The following is a 13,467-nucleotide window of genomic DNA, read 5'->3' as shown; positions in this document are numbered from 1 at the left end:
GTGGTATTTGATTGCCTGTGTGTTTTTTATTTTTCACGCTATAAAAAAAAAAGACGACAATTTTGAGAAAAAAATATTTTGGACTTTTTGCTATAAAACATGTCCAGTAAAAAAAGTTAAAAATCAAATGTCATAAATTTCAGCCAAAATGTATTCTGTGACATGTCTTTGCTAAAAAAAATCCCAATACGTGTAAATTAATTGGTTTACATGAAAGTTATAGCATTTACAAATGGCGGTATAGATACTGGATTTTTAATTGTTTTTATGCTAATGGCGGCGATCGGCGACTTATGGCTGGACTGCGGCGGACATTCTGACACTGTAGACAAATGTCGAACCAGGGGTGGACTGACAATTCATGGAGCCCCCGGGCAATAGGGGATCATGGGGCCCCTGTGTCCTCGCCCACACTCAAACCACACTCAAAAAAGCCTATGAAAGGTACCAGGGTCATCTCACGGGGCCCCCTACTGACCCCGGGCCCTCGGGCAGTGCCCGAGTGCTTGAATGGTCAGTCCGCCCCTGGGGGGAACTGACTTGTGGTCACTGACATCCCCAGTGACACCAATGCAGTGATCAGTGCTAAGAAAAAGCACTGACACTGTATTAATGGCACTGGGCAGGAAGGGGTTAACATGAGGGGCAATCAAAGGGTTAACTGTGTGCTGGGAGTGTTTTACTAGGGGGGCTGTGTCCATGTACTTCACTGTAAGCACACTGCTTTGGATGGCTGTGCTGTGCACAGCCATCCAAAGCAGTGTGCCTGAGCTGACAGGGAGAACTGTTGGTAAACAAAACAGTTCTCCTCCCCATCAGGGAGGGGCAAAAATAAAAAACACTGACACTGTACTAATGGCACTGGGGAGGAAGGGGTTAACTTTTTTAGTCAATCAAAGGGTTAACTGTGTGGGGAGTGTTTTACTAGTGGGTGGGGGGTGTGTACTTCACAGGAACACACTGATCCCGAGAGCTAAACTCCGCTCTCAGGAACAGTGTGTTGGGAACTGACAGGGAGCAGAGCTGCATTGAAAACAATGCAGCTGCGCTCTGTGTCACTGTTTGCAATCGCTGGCACCCGGTAATTGACGGCCGCGATTGGCGGCACGGGTAGGGTGGTCGCTCACCTCGCACACGCCCCCTACCTGTTTTGCAAAATGACGTTTTAAAATTTTGCGCAGCGGTGCTGCCCTGTCACCGTTTTTTTACAGTGGCTGGTCGGCAAGTGGTTAAATCTGAACAATGTTTTAAGATACTTCAATATTGGAAAATGGTTGGGTAAAGCTAAAATGCAGTATGTTTAGCAGGCCCAGGCACTAAAACCAGAATTTAAATAAAACCGAAAATAAGACAATCTGTGTGTTTATGTACAGACAGTAAATAATTTACTGCTTGCAGGGCACAAAGATGTTGACACATGTTCCAAATCTTGCTCCTACAGAGACTCTGTCAGATGCATTTTCTAACATCTGTTCTCAAGAGTATGGCCCAACAATCTCTTCATTAACTGCAAATAGAAGATTGGAAAACAAGTAGAATTTCTGATTTACAAGAAATCCGGCAGCGAGCGATGAATGGACCATATGGATGTAACTCTACAAAGCAACTTTTGTTTAACTGTTACACATAAACCTAAATCAGGTTCAAGTTAGAAATGAAAGTTGTGAATTGCACTACTAGAAACAAATGCATTCTGCTGAAAATATTTTTTTCTTTCTCATTTATAGAGGGATACAGGAATTTTGAATCAATTGGGTTACATGCTGATGACTACAGTAGGTTCAAACTGGCAAACAGAAAAAAAAATTGAAGGCCATCCTCCATACCTTTAATCATTACGGCTTAGTTTTTTGCTAGCTTTTTATTATTATTTTTCCTTTTATTTTGGATTCAATGAAGATACTCAGTACACTGTAGACATTTTTTCTTCAAACCAAGACTTCAAAAACCCTGCTTGAACTGTCTCTATACAGCAGCAGTGGATTGGTTGAGGTTGCACCCGGATCCCGCTGTACTGAAATACTGCAGGGTAATCTGGAATGTGAACTTCATACAGTGTGCTCTGCATTGTAGCACTTTCTAGACCTCTGTGTACTGTGTTGACCACAGAGCGCTCTGACCCTCTTGTAACAAAATGTGAAATTAAAGCACCACAACACTGCTAAGAGGTCCAGATATAACTTTATCTCGATAAGTCAGTGGGACAGTCCAATAAGTAGCCAATGCGTTTTGGGGGTCCAAGAGTGCTCCTTGCTTCATCAAGTCTTGATTGACAACAATGTGAAAAAAAATAGAAGTGAACTGGACCTTTAGTGTTATTTTTTCCAGTGTGATTATAAGCACAGGCCTTGTCAACAGCTGGTTTGGCAGCCAAATCAAGCCCCAATGAAGGGGATGCTCTTTGACCCCCAAAACGTGTTGGCTACCTTTTGGATTGTCCCTTTGACTTTTAAGGGTAAAACATTGCTTCTGAACCTCTTAGTAGTGGTATGGTGCTTCAATTTCAATTTTTGTTACATTGCACTACAAGCCAAGAAGATCGTGGAGATCCTCTGGGGTATAGAAGCTCCTTGCCAGGGAACCAGATCATTTACATCAGCATAAATACTTTAGGATAGCAATATCAGTGAGATAACCCTATGGGTCCAGTGCTTTCTTTTCCACTTTCCTCATGTGACTTTCCTGTGACTGTGAGCCTTAATGGGTCTGCAGCCTTTGTTGTCATTTCTGATTTGAAATCCCAGCAGTCAGGAGAGGCTGTTTTTGGGTCATCAGTCTCTTTCAGTAGAGATGGATATACAAGGGGTTATTTCAAATCTTATTGATGCAATGTACATCACTCTACACACAAAAAAATTAAACAGAGATAGGGAATGGTTCATAAAATAAGTACTAAAGTAAGGGAGAGAAATGAGAAATGCAGAGAAGGAAATCAAGGAAAGGCAGAGATGAAGGATGAGAAGGGAGGGGAATGCTTACCTGGGACGGACAGAGAATGGGGGGGGGTAAAGGGGGGTATGGAGTTGTCCCTCATGGGCCAGCAGCTGGGATGCCAAGGGACAGCAGCTATTGGTATCTGTGAAAGAGAGCAGAAATATTATTTTATTTTTGGGTTATTTTGTTGAACTCAACAGTTTGTCAAGCAGTCAGTTTGTCTACTTAACCACTAGGGGACCACCCACAGTACATATACTGCTGCAAGGCGGCCCCTGTGTGCAGGATCACGCATATAAACATGATCCTGCATTCCGGATAGGGGGCGCGTGCGAGGCGTGCGACTGTCCTACCCGCGACACCGATTGCGTGTGTCAATCACCGTGTCCCAGCCGGTGATTACCCGCCGGAGCCCGGCGATTGCCAGCAATCACAGACAGAGAGGAAGGCTGGATTGTTTTCAATGAAGCTCTCCTCCCTGTCAGCTTTCAGCACACTGTTCCGGGGTCGCTAAGCTCAGCCTTCCGGAACAGTGTGTAACAGAGAGGTACACACCTTCGACTCCTAGTAAAACACTCCCCTCACACAATTAACCATTTGATTATCTCCAAAAGTTAACCCCTTCCTCCCCAGTGCCATTAGTACAGTGTCAGTGTTTTTTTTTTTTTTTTGCACTGATCACTGTATTGGTGTCACTGGGGATGTCAGTGACCCCAAATCAGTCCCCCCCCAGTGTCAGAATGTCCGCTGCAGTCCCGCCATAAGTCGCTGATCACCACCATAAGTCGCTGATTGCCGTCATAAGTCGCTGATCGCCATTATTAGTATATTAAAAAAAATCCAGTATATATACCGCCATTTGTAAATGCTATATACAATATAATATACACGTATTGGGATTTTTTTTCATGTCCTGTCGCATAATACATTTTGGTAGAAATTTATGACAAAATTTTAACATTTTTTTTAGTGGACATGTTTTATAGCAAAAAGTCCAAAATATTGTTTTTTTTCTCAAAATTGTCAGACTTTTTTTTATAGCGCAAAAAAATTAAAAACGCACAGGCGATCAAATACCACCAAAAGAAAGCCTAATTCATGTGGAAAAAAGGATCTAAATTTAAGTTTAGTGCAGAGTTGCATGACTGCGGAATTGTCAGTTAAAGTAACGCAGCGCCGTAACACAAACCGCTTATGTAACCACTTCCTGACCACCCTATAGCATATATATACGTGATTCGTGCTCCCATGGTTTTCACGCCCCTCCTAGATAGCATCAGATTGCCCGTCAGTACACCAGTCATCACATTTAACCCCTTGATTGCTAGGAAGACGCTCATACACAATAAACCTCCATTGCTAGTATAGTGTCTGAACGGATCAATATCTTTGAACAGATCAGCACTATACCAGCGTTCACATTAGTATAGTGCCCCCAAAAATGCAGCATTAGCAGGATCAGCCCTTGCACCTGCCAGCATCTGCGTTTAGCCCCTATGCTTACCCCCCATTCTCCCCCAGCAAGTGCAGTGCCAGTAGATCACTGTCACTTGATACATTGCACACAAAACCGCAGTGTTCCCAGAATCAGGCCTGATCTCTGTTAGCACTTGCCGGTAAATTTGGATGACTCTCATATGCAGCAGAGTGCCAGTCAGGGGCGGACTGACAACTCATGGGGCCCCCAGGCAATAGGGGATCATGGGGCCCCTGTGTCCTCTCCCACACTCAAACCACACCCAAAAAAGCCTATGAAAGGTACCAGGGGCATCTCATGGGGCCACCTACTGACCCCGGGCCCTCGGGCAGTGCCCAAGTTCTCGAATGGTCAGTCCGTCCCTGGTGCCAGTACTAGTGCTGCTCTACATTTTGGTGAACTGGCGAGCACCAGCGGTCTAGTACATCTAGTCTTTCACATACCTCTTAGATTGTAAGCTCCAAGAGGCAGGGCCCTCCTAACCCTATTATATTGAACTGTATTGTTGCTGTATTGTGTCCCATTACATTGTAAAGTGCAGAGCAAACTGTTGGCGCTATATAAATCTTGTATAATAATAATAATACCAGCACTGCAGTATGACTTGGTGATGTGGCGAGTTCCATAAGTGTAGTACAAGCTGGTACGGTGGCGAGCATGAGTATTGTCCCGCAAGCACCAAGAATTCGCACACAGGCCCATAGAGCCCCTAGTATCCTTCTGGATGTGCTTGCAAATCCCGATTGACAGTCCACAAATTCTGCAGCACCCGTACTTCCCCCATTCACTGCCCAACCCAGAATTCAGGTGGAAATAGCAAATTAAACTACTCCCCTTGATTTTTTGGAGCTGTTTTTCACGGACGATCTGTATGCATTGATTGTGGATCAAAGCATTTTATATGCACAACAATGTATCGCCGCCAACCCAAATTCAAACCTTGCCAGACCATTCATATGGAAACCCATTACGGTTTTCGAATTTATATTTTTTGGGGGCCTAACCCTCAACATAGGCATTACTAAAAAAAAATGAATTGCAGTTGTATTGGTCCTCAGACCCGATTCATCATATGCCTGTGTTCCCTGCTGCCATGGCCAGGCATAGATATGAGAGTATAATGTGTTTTATGCATTTCAATGACAATACACTCTGTCGTCCTCGGGGTGACCCTGAATTTGACCGGCTACACAAACTTCGGCCCCTCATAAATCGCCTTAACCAAAAATTTGCAGATGTCTATACTCCCCAGCAAAAAATCTGCGTTGATGAGTCCCTCAATTTTTCTGGCCGCCTTACATTCAAATAATTTCTCCCCAGCAAGCGTGCCAGATATTGTAAGACCTGTGAGAGGGCAACAGGCTATACTAAGTTTCAGATTTATGAGGGAAAAGATAGTCACATGAATGCCCAGACTACTTGGGGAGTAGTGGCAAGATAGTTTGGGACTTGGCGTCATCCTTTTTCCATATGGGGTACCATTTATACGTGGACAATTTTTATTCAAGCGTTCCACTATTTAGACATTTGTACAATCTTGGAACTGGCGCATGTGGCAAACTGTGACCTAATGTGTGCCCACCATTAGAAGTGGGTGGATGCAGGGCGGTATATTTTAATGGTGGGCATACCACACATTTGTTTTTTTTTTGGCAGAGATTTCTTCTCTTCTTTTTCATTCAGTCCACAGGCTGAATACAAAAAAAATAGAACATAGCATATATACCCAACAAGGACCAGTGACGTACTGGTACATCACTGGAGTTTGAATGGTTATACCAAGATGAAGCCTACAGCTGCAGGCATCATCCTGGAATTTTTTTCAGCTGGCGATCGGCTTTCATGTAAAAGCAATCTTAGAGGCTAATTAGCTGCAGGATTGCTTTTACAAGCAGCGGGAGAAAATGCCCCTCCCCCTCCCCCGCTACCTTCCACAGCCTTCTCGGGCAGTCCCATGCCATCGGGGGAACCTGAGAATGCAGCTGTTTTTGCCAGCTGACCATAGAGCTGATTGGAAACCAGAATGGTGCCAATCATCTCTATAGCCTAAGAAATCAGAAGCTATGAACGTTTCATCACTTCAGTTTTGCAGGATATAAACAGCGCCATTTGTAAATTGGGAAAGTATCTGATCACACCGATCTTGGTTTGATTAGATAATGTAAGGGCAGAGGAGATATCTAGAGTCTGATAGACCCCAGATTTCTCAAAAAAGAATATATGACAATGCCCATTGAAGTTATAGGGGATATTTGCATTCCCTGTGATAGCATTAAAAGTGATTAAAAAAAAATTAAAGGGACAGTGTAAAAATAATTTAAAAAGTCAAAATAACTTAAAAAAAAAAAAGTTCCCTTACCCCCGCTCGTGAGCCTTGACCCTGTGCCAGCATGGAAACAACAGTTGCACCATGCATGTGAGGTATCGCCACGAACGTCAGATCAAGGGCAGTAATTCTAACACTAGACCTCCTGTGTAAATCTAAAATTGTAGCTTTTAAAACATTGCCTATGGATATTAAAAACGTATGCAGTTTGTTGCCATTGTACGTGGCATGCACAGTTTTAAAGCATGTCATGTTTGGTATCTATATACTCGGCATACCATCATCTTTTATATTTTACCAAATAATTGGCCAATATTTAGTGTTTTTGTGCATTAAAAGTAAAAAAAGTGTACTTTTTAAACAAATTGCGTTTGAAAATTCGCTGTGCGAGTACTATGTGACATAAAAAATTGCAGTACCCGCTATTTTATTCACTTGGGTGTTTCCTTTAAAAACATATATAATGTTTGGGGTTTCAATTAATTTCCTAGCAAAAAATAGTTTTTTTTCATGTGAACAAAAAGTGTCAGAAAAGGCTTGATCTTCAGATGATTAGAAGAGTGAGTGATGTGTGGCATAAACTTCTAATACTGGGCATAAAATGCCCCCACCCCCCAAAACAACCCCTTTTTGGAAAGTAGACACCCCAAACTATTTGCTGAGAGGCATGTTGAATCAATAGAAGAATTTATTTTTTTACCACAAGTTTTTGGAAAATGACAAACAAAAACTTTTTTTATTTTTTTTTTACACAAAATTGTCAATTACATGATTTATTGCTCACACATTCCATGGGTATATGTGGAATTACTCCCCAAATTGCATTCTGATACTTCTCCCGAGTATGGGGGTACCACATGTGAGAGACGTTTTGGCAGTCTAGCCAAGTACAGGACCCCAAAATCCAATAAGCACCTTCAGGCTTTTAAAGGGCTATATTTCCTCATTACATTTCCTGACTACCTATCACAGTTTCGGAGGCCCTGAAATGCCAGGATAGCACCACCTCCCCCCCCCCCCCCACACACACAAAATTACCACTTTTTGGAAAGTAGACACCCCAAGGAATTTGATAAGGAGCATGGTGAATATTTTGCAGATCTCATTTGTTGCCACACGTTTTTGGAAAATGAATAACAAAAACAAAAACATTTTTTCTTTTCTTTTTTTATATTTCAAAACCTTGTGAGAAAAAATGAGATCTGTAAAATACTCACCATACCTCTTTTTAAATTCCTTGGGGTGTCTACTTTCCAAAAAGGGGTCATTTTAGGGGGTTTGGTGCTATCCTGGCATGTCAGGGCCTTCGAAACTGTGATAGGTAGTGAGGAAGTGAAATGAGGAAGTTATGCACCTTCAGGCTTTCAAAGTAGTCATTGGATTTCAGGCTCCTGTATGTGGCTAGGCTCCCTTCACACATGTGGTATCCCCATACTCGGTAGAAGTAGCAGAATGTATTTCAGGGTGTAATTCCACATATACCCATGGCTTGTGTGAGAAATATATCATTTAAATGACAACTTTGTGTAAAAAAAAAAATTTTTTGTAATTTTCCAGAAACTCGTGGAAAAAAATAAATCTCCCATGGACTCAATATGCCTCTTAGCAAATAGCTTAGGGTGTCTACTTTCCAAAAAGGGGTCATTTTGGGGTGTTTGTACTGTCCTGGTAGTTTAGCACCTCAAGAAATGTGATGAGCAGTCAGAAAGGAAAAGCTGTGTAAATTCCATTATCTATACCATAGTTTGTAGATGCTATACCTTTCACATAAAGCAATAAATATACACTTATTGGGATTTTTGTAACCAAAACCATGTAGCAGAATACATTTTGGCCTACATTTATGATTAAATTTTAGTTTTTTGGATATTTTCTATGACAGAAATAAGAAAATATTGTTTTTTTTACGAAAATGTTTTTTTCTCAAAAATGTTTTGTTTATAGCATTAAAAATAAAAAGTGCACAGGTGATCAAATACTACCAAAAGAAAGCTCTATTTATGTGAAAAAAGGACATAAATTTTATTTATGTACCGTATTGCATGACTGCACAATTGTCAGTTAAACTAGTGCACTGCTGTATAGCAAAAAAATGGCGTAAATTGTAGTATCTATACCATAGTTTGTAGACGCTGTAACTTTCACACAAAGCAATCAATATACACTTATTGGGATTGTTTTTACCAAAAACATGTAGCAAAATACATTTTGGTCTAAATTTATAACTAACTTTGAGTTTACTTTATATTTTTTATAGCCGAAAGTAAAAAACATTGTTTTTGTTCAAAATTTTCCGTCATTTTTTTCGTTTATAGAGCGAAAATCAAAAAGCACACAGGAGATCAAATACCACTGAAAGAAAGCTCTATTTGTTTGAAAAAAAGGACGTAAATTGCGTACAGCATTGCATGACCACGCAATTATCAGTTGAATTAGTGCAGATCCGAGTAGCAAAAAGAAGCCTGGTCATTAAGGGGGGTAAATCCTCTGGAGGGCAAGTGATTAATTAAATCTAGGCGTTCCTGTGCCCAACAGTTGGTGGGAGATGAGGTTGATCTCAGCAGGAGGCACAGACAGCACAGTGTCCTGTAGCTGGATAAAGCCAGATGTGTCGGCACCGGGTGCTTGAGGTTTGCTTGAATTGAAGGGACAATATAATGTCCCTATACTGGCAGAAAGGCTCAGACCTTTCTCTGAGTTTACTCCTGTGATGAACACACAGGAGCTGAGGGCTGCAAGTGAGTAAGATAGTCTTGTATGGGTTGTGCTTTGCTTTCTGAACTGCTGGGACTTGTAGTTTCAAATGGTCTATGTGGCTTCCTGGACACTGGGACTCTGCTCTCCTCCCCGCTCTTCCTGCAACTGTTACCTGTGTGGTCTTGAATCTGCGGCTAGGACAACACAGCCCTCCGAAGGATCCGTGATGAGTAGGTAAAGTCCCTGAATTGCTGGCGTGTGCCCCTGGACTTTGCTGTATCAGTCTGTGGCCTGCGACTCACTGTGCCTAGATGGATTGTTGCTTTTGACTCTGGACCCAACCCTGTTCTGCCCAGAACCTTTTGCCCTGTGTGCTGGACTTAACCCTTTGTCTGCTGGAGTCCTGCCATCCCTGTAGTGTGTTCAACCCTGTGTTACAGATTTACCCCTTTGCCTGCCAGAGTCTGCCTTTCTGCTGTGTGTCACCTGGACTTGACCCATTGCCTGCCAGAGTCTGCCTTTCTGCTGTGTGCCACCTGGACTTGACCCATTGCCTGCCAGAGTCTGCCTTTCTGCTGTGTGCCACCTAGACGTGACCCATTGCCTGCCAGAGTCTGCCTTTCTGCTGTGTGCCACCTGGACTTAACCCATTGCCTGCCAGAGTCTGCTTTTCTGCTGTGTGCCACCTGGACTTAACCCATTGCCTGCCAGAGTCTGCTTTTCTGCTGTGTGCCACCTGGACTTAACCCATTGCCTGCCAGAGTCTGCCTTTCTGCTGTGTGACACCTGGACTTAACCCATTGCCTGCCAGAGTCTGCCTTTCTGCTGTGTGCCACCTGGACTTAACCCATTGCCTGCCAGAGTCTGCCTTTCTGCTGTGTGCCACCTGGACTTAACCCATTGCCTGCCAGAGTCTGCCTTTCTGCTGTGTGCCATCGGGACTTAACCCATTGCCTGCCAGAGTCTGCCTTTCTGCTGTCACCTGGACTTAACCCATTGCCTGCCAGAGTCTGCCTTTCTGCTGTGTGCCACCGGGACTTAACCCATTGCCTACCAGAGTCTGCCTCCCTGCGGTGTGCCAACATGGACTTAACCCATTGCCTGCCAGAGTCTGCCTCCCTGCTGTGTGCCAACCGGGACTTAACCCATTGCCTGCCAGAGTCTGCCTCCCTGCGGTGTGCCAACCTGGACTTAATCCTAGGCCGCCTCCCTGTTATGGACCCAGACGTTGCTACAGACTAACCCCCTTGTTGCCTACCAGAATTCGGTAATCCTTGTCGTATGCCCCCACCGTGGTACAGACATAACTTTTGTTTTGCCAGACCCTTGCTATATTCATTGTGTGCCCTCAAAATCACTCAATAAAAACATGTGTCCCACTGCTCTCTGTGTGTGTTTTTCCGCCCAATCCTCCATCACGATATCAAATCAAGAGCAGGGTTCAGTCTATATCCAGGTGGGCATTATTGGTTATCCAGTGGTCCCACAACTTTAAGAATTTAGTCTTCAAGTGTGGAAATAAGCTTCTTCTGGACCATGGTTCCCCTGAGTCTTTGCTGAACCTCCAGCAATCTCTATCCATTCACACATAGAGTACAGCCCCAGATCTCTCCTCATTGGCTCACTGGCTGTGATTGACAGTAATGGAAGCCATTTGCTATCTCAGTCAATGCGGGAGAGACCTGGGACACTGCTCTCTTGCACATCACAATATCACGATGAGGATCAGGTAAGTATTAGTGGGGAATGGACCTGCACACAGAAGGTTTTTTACCCTCATACATAGAATGCATGAAGGTAAAAAAACCCTTTGAGCCTTTGCAACCACTTTAAATGGGACACGGACCCACGGGATACCCAGCAATAGTAGCTGAAGGTATTGAGTGCATGCAGGCATCAATTCACCAACTATACAAACAAATGGCAACCAACCTAACCTATAACTAGCCTTTGCAGCAAGGAGCACGTGGAAGCGCAATGCACATCAAAAACAAACAAAAATTCCCAGCTCACTTACTTGCCAGATCACATACATGTGCCTTAAAGAAGGGGTTTTGGGGGACCAGTCACACATATGGAGGAAGTCCGCACCTAGATACATTATTCTACCCTTAGACTTAAAGAAGAACCTTCACTTTAATTTTTTTTTTCAGTGTTCTTTTCCCTGAGGGACAAAGTACACGTAGCACTTTTCCCCATCTTCCTACATATATTGTATGGTACAGAAGGCTTACATGCCCCTCTTTCCTCTGCATTCCTATTGCCACCGCTTGTCTGGAGGAAAGTGCTCAAAGCTGAGACAAATGTCGGGTATCAAGCAACCCTGTTCTTGCCAGCCGAATTGTCACACAGCCACAGAGGAGGGGGCTAGGTTTATAATGTATGTAGAAACATGAGACAAAGTACTATATGTACTTTGTCCCCTGGGAGAAAGAATACTTGAAAGGTTAAAGTGACAACTCTTTACCCCTTCCTGCAGCTCATATGCACATATGTGATCTCACTGAAATGGGTCCTCTTTCATGGGGTCATAAATGTTTGTCTGTGTTTGTGCTAGAAGAACACTGCACAGTGCGCTTCTACCATGGAGACTGAGCTGTCACCAACACCTCCAGGTCTCATACTAACAATCAGGACCGGCTCTAAATCACATGATGGCTGATTGGCTATCACATTGATCAGTCACTGTACAGCCTGCTCCTGTACTCTTTCTTCTCTTGAATGGAGAAAAGGATACATTGGGGTGGATTTACTAAAGGCAAATAGACTTTGCACTTTGCAAGTGCAGTTGCTCTAAAGTTTATAATTGAGGGAAAGCTCTGCTGGCTTCCATCATCCAATTATGTGCAATGATGTATTTTTATTTTCCTTACATGTGATTGGGTATTCTTTGAAAAGTGAAGCTTCATCTCATTAACTGAGATCTGGAGTAACTGCATTTCCAGAGTGCCCAGTCTATTTGCCTTTAGTAAATCACCCCCTTTGTATCTTTTTCTCCTTGATGGAAGAGAAGATGGTAAACAAAGAAGTGTTTGTAAAAATAAATAAACAAAATAAATATAAAATAAACTGATTTCTGTTTGCTCTAGGTCAGTGTTAGGGTGTTTTCATGTAGGATTTTAAAAAGTGTCAATTTAGTGGCAGTATTTAGGATACAAACATCAAAATGTGCTCTAACATTTCTGGGCCCTACTACAGGTACAAACAACAAATTAAATAGACATATACTGTATTGCCAAAAGTCAGGTCAGGACTCTGTGCAGGCCATTCAAGTTCCTGTTATATATATATATATATATATATATATATATATATACAGTCAGGTCCATAAATATTGGGACATCGACACAATTCTAACATTTTTGGCTCTATACACCACCACAATGGATTTGAAATGAAACGAACAAGATGTGCTTTAACTGCAGACTGTCAGCTTTAATTTGAGGGTATTTACATCCAAATCAGGTGAACGGTGTAGGAATTACAACAGTTTGCATATGTGCCTCCCACTTGTTAAGAGGTGCCTAATAAAGCCAGGGGTACCCAACCAAGAAAACCTTGTGGCAAAAAATGAGATCTGCAAAATATGCACCTTGACAAAAGGGAATTTTTTTTTACCAGACATGTAGCAGAATACATTTTGGTCTAAATTTGATTTTACTGGATATGTTTTATAACAGAACGTAAAATAGATCTTTTTTTTAAAAAAAATGTCAGTCTCTTTCATTTATATAAAAAAAATAAAAATCCAGGGATGATCGAATGCCACCAAAGGAAAGCTCTATTTGTGTGAACAAGTGTTTTGTCTTCTTCTGCCTTACTCCTCTGGAGGGCAAGTGGTTAATTATACATGATCACTTTGTGTTAGGCTCCTCCACAGATGACCAGAGTTGTATGAACGCTCTCCTTAACCCCGATGATCTGATAAACAAAAGCGACGATTCACCACGATATGTACTCAGCTCTGCAGTACTGCTGAGACCCACGTGTGTTTACATGGGCGGGGCCATTGTGACCAGGAAGTTTTGGTGTC

Source organism: Staurois parvus, unplaced genomic scaffold (genome assembly GCF_062004578.1).
Source record: "Staurois parvus isolate SC_StPar_1 unplaced genomic scaffold, SC_StPar_1.0 ptg000349l, whole genome shotgun sequence".
In the NCBI taxonomy this organism is placed as follows: domain Eukaryota; kingdom Metazoa; phylum Chordata; class Amphibia; order Anura; family Ranidae; genus Staurois; species Staurois parvus.
This window is presented reverse-complemented; position numbering follows the sequence as displayed.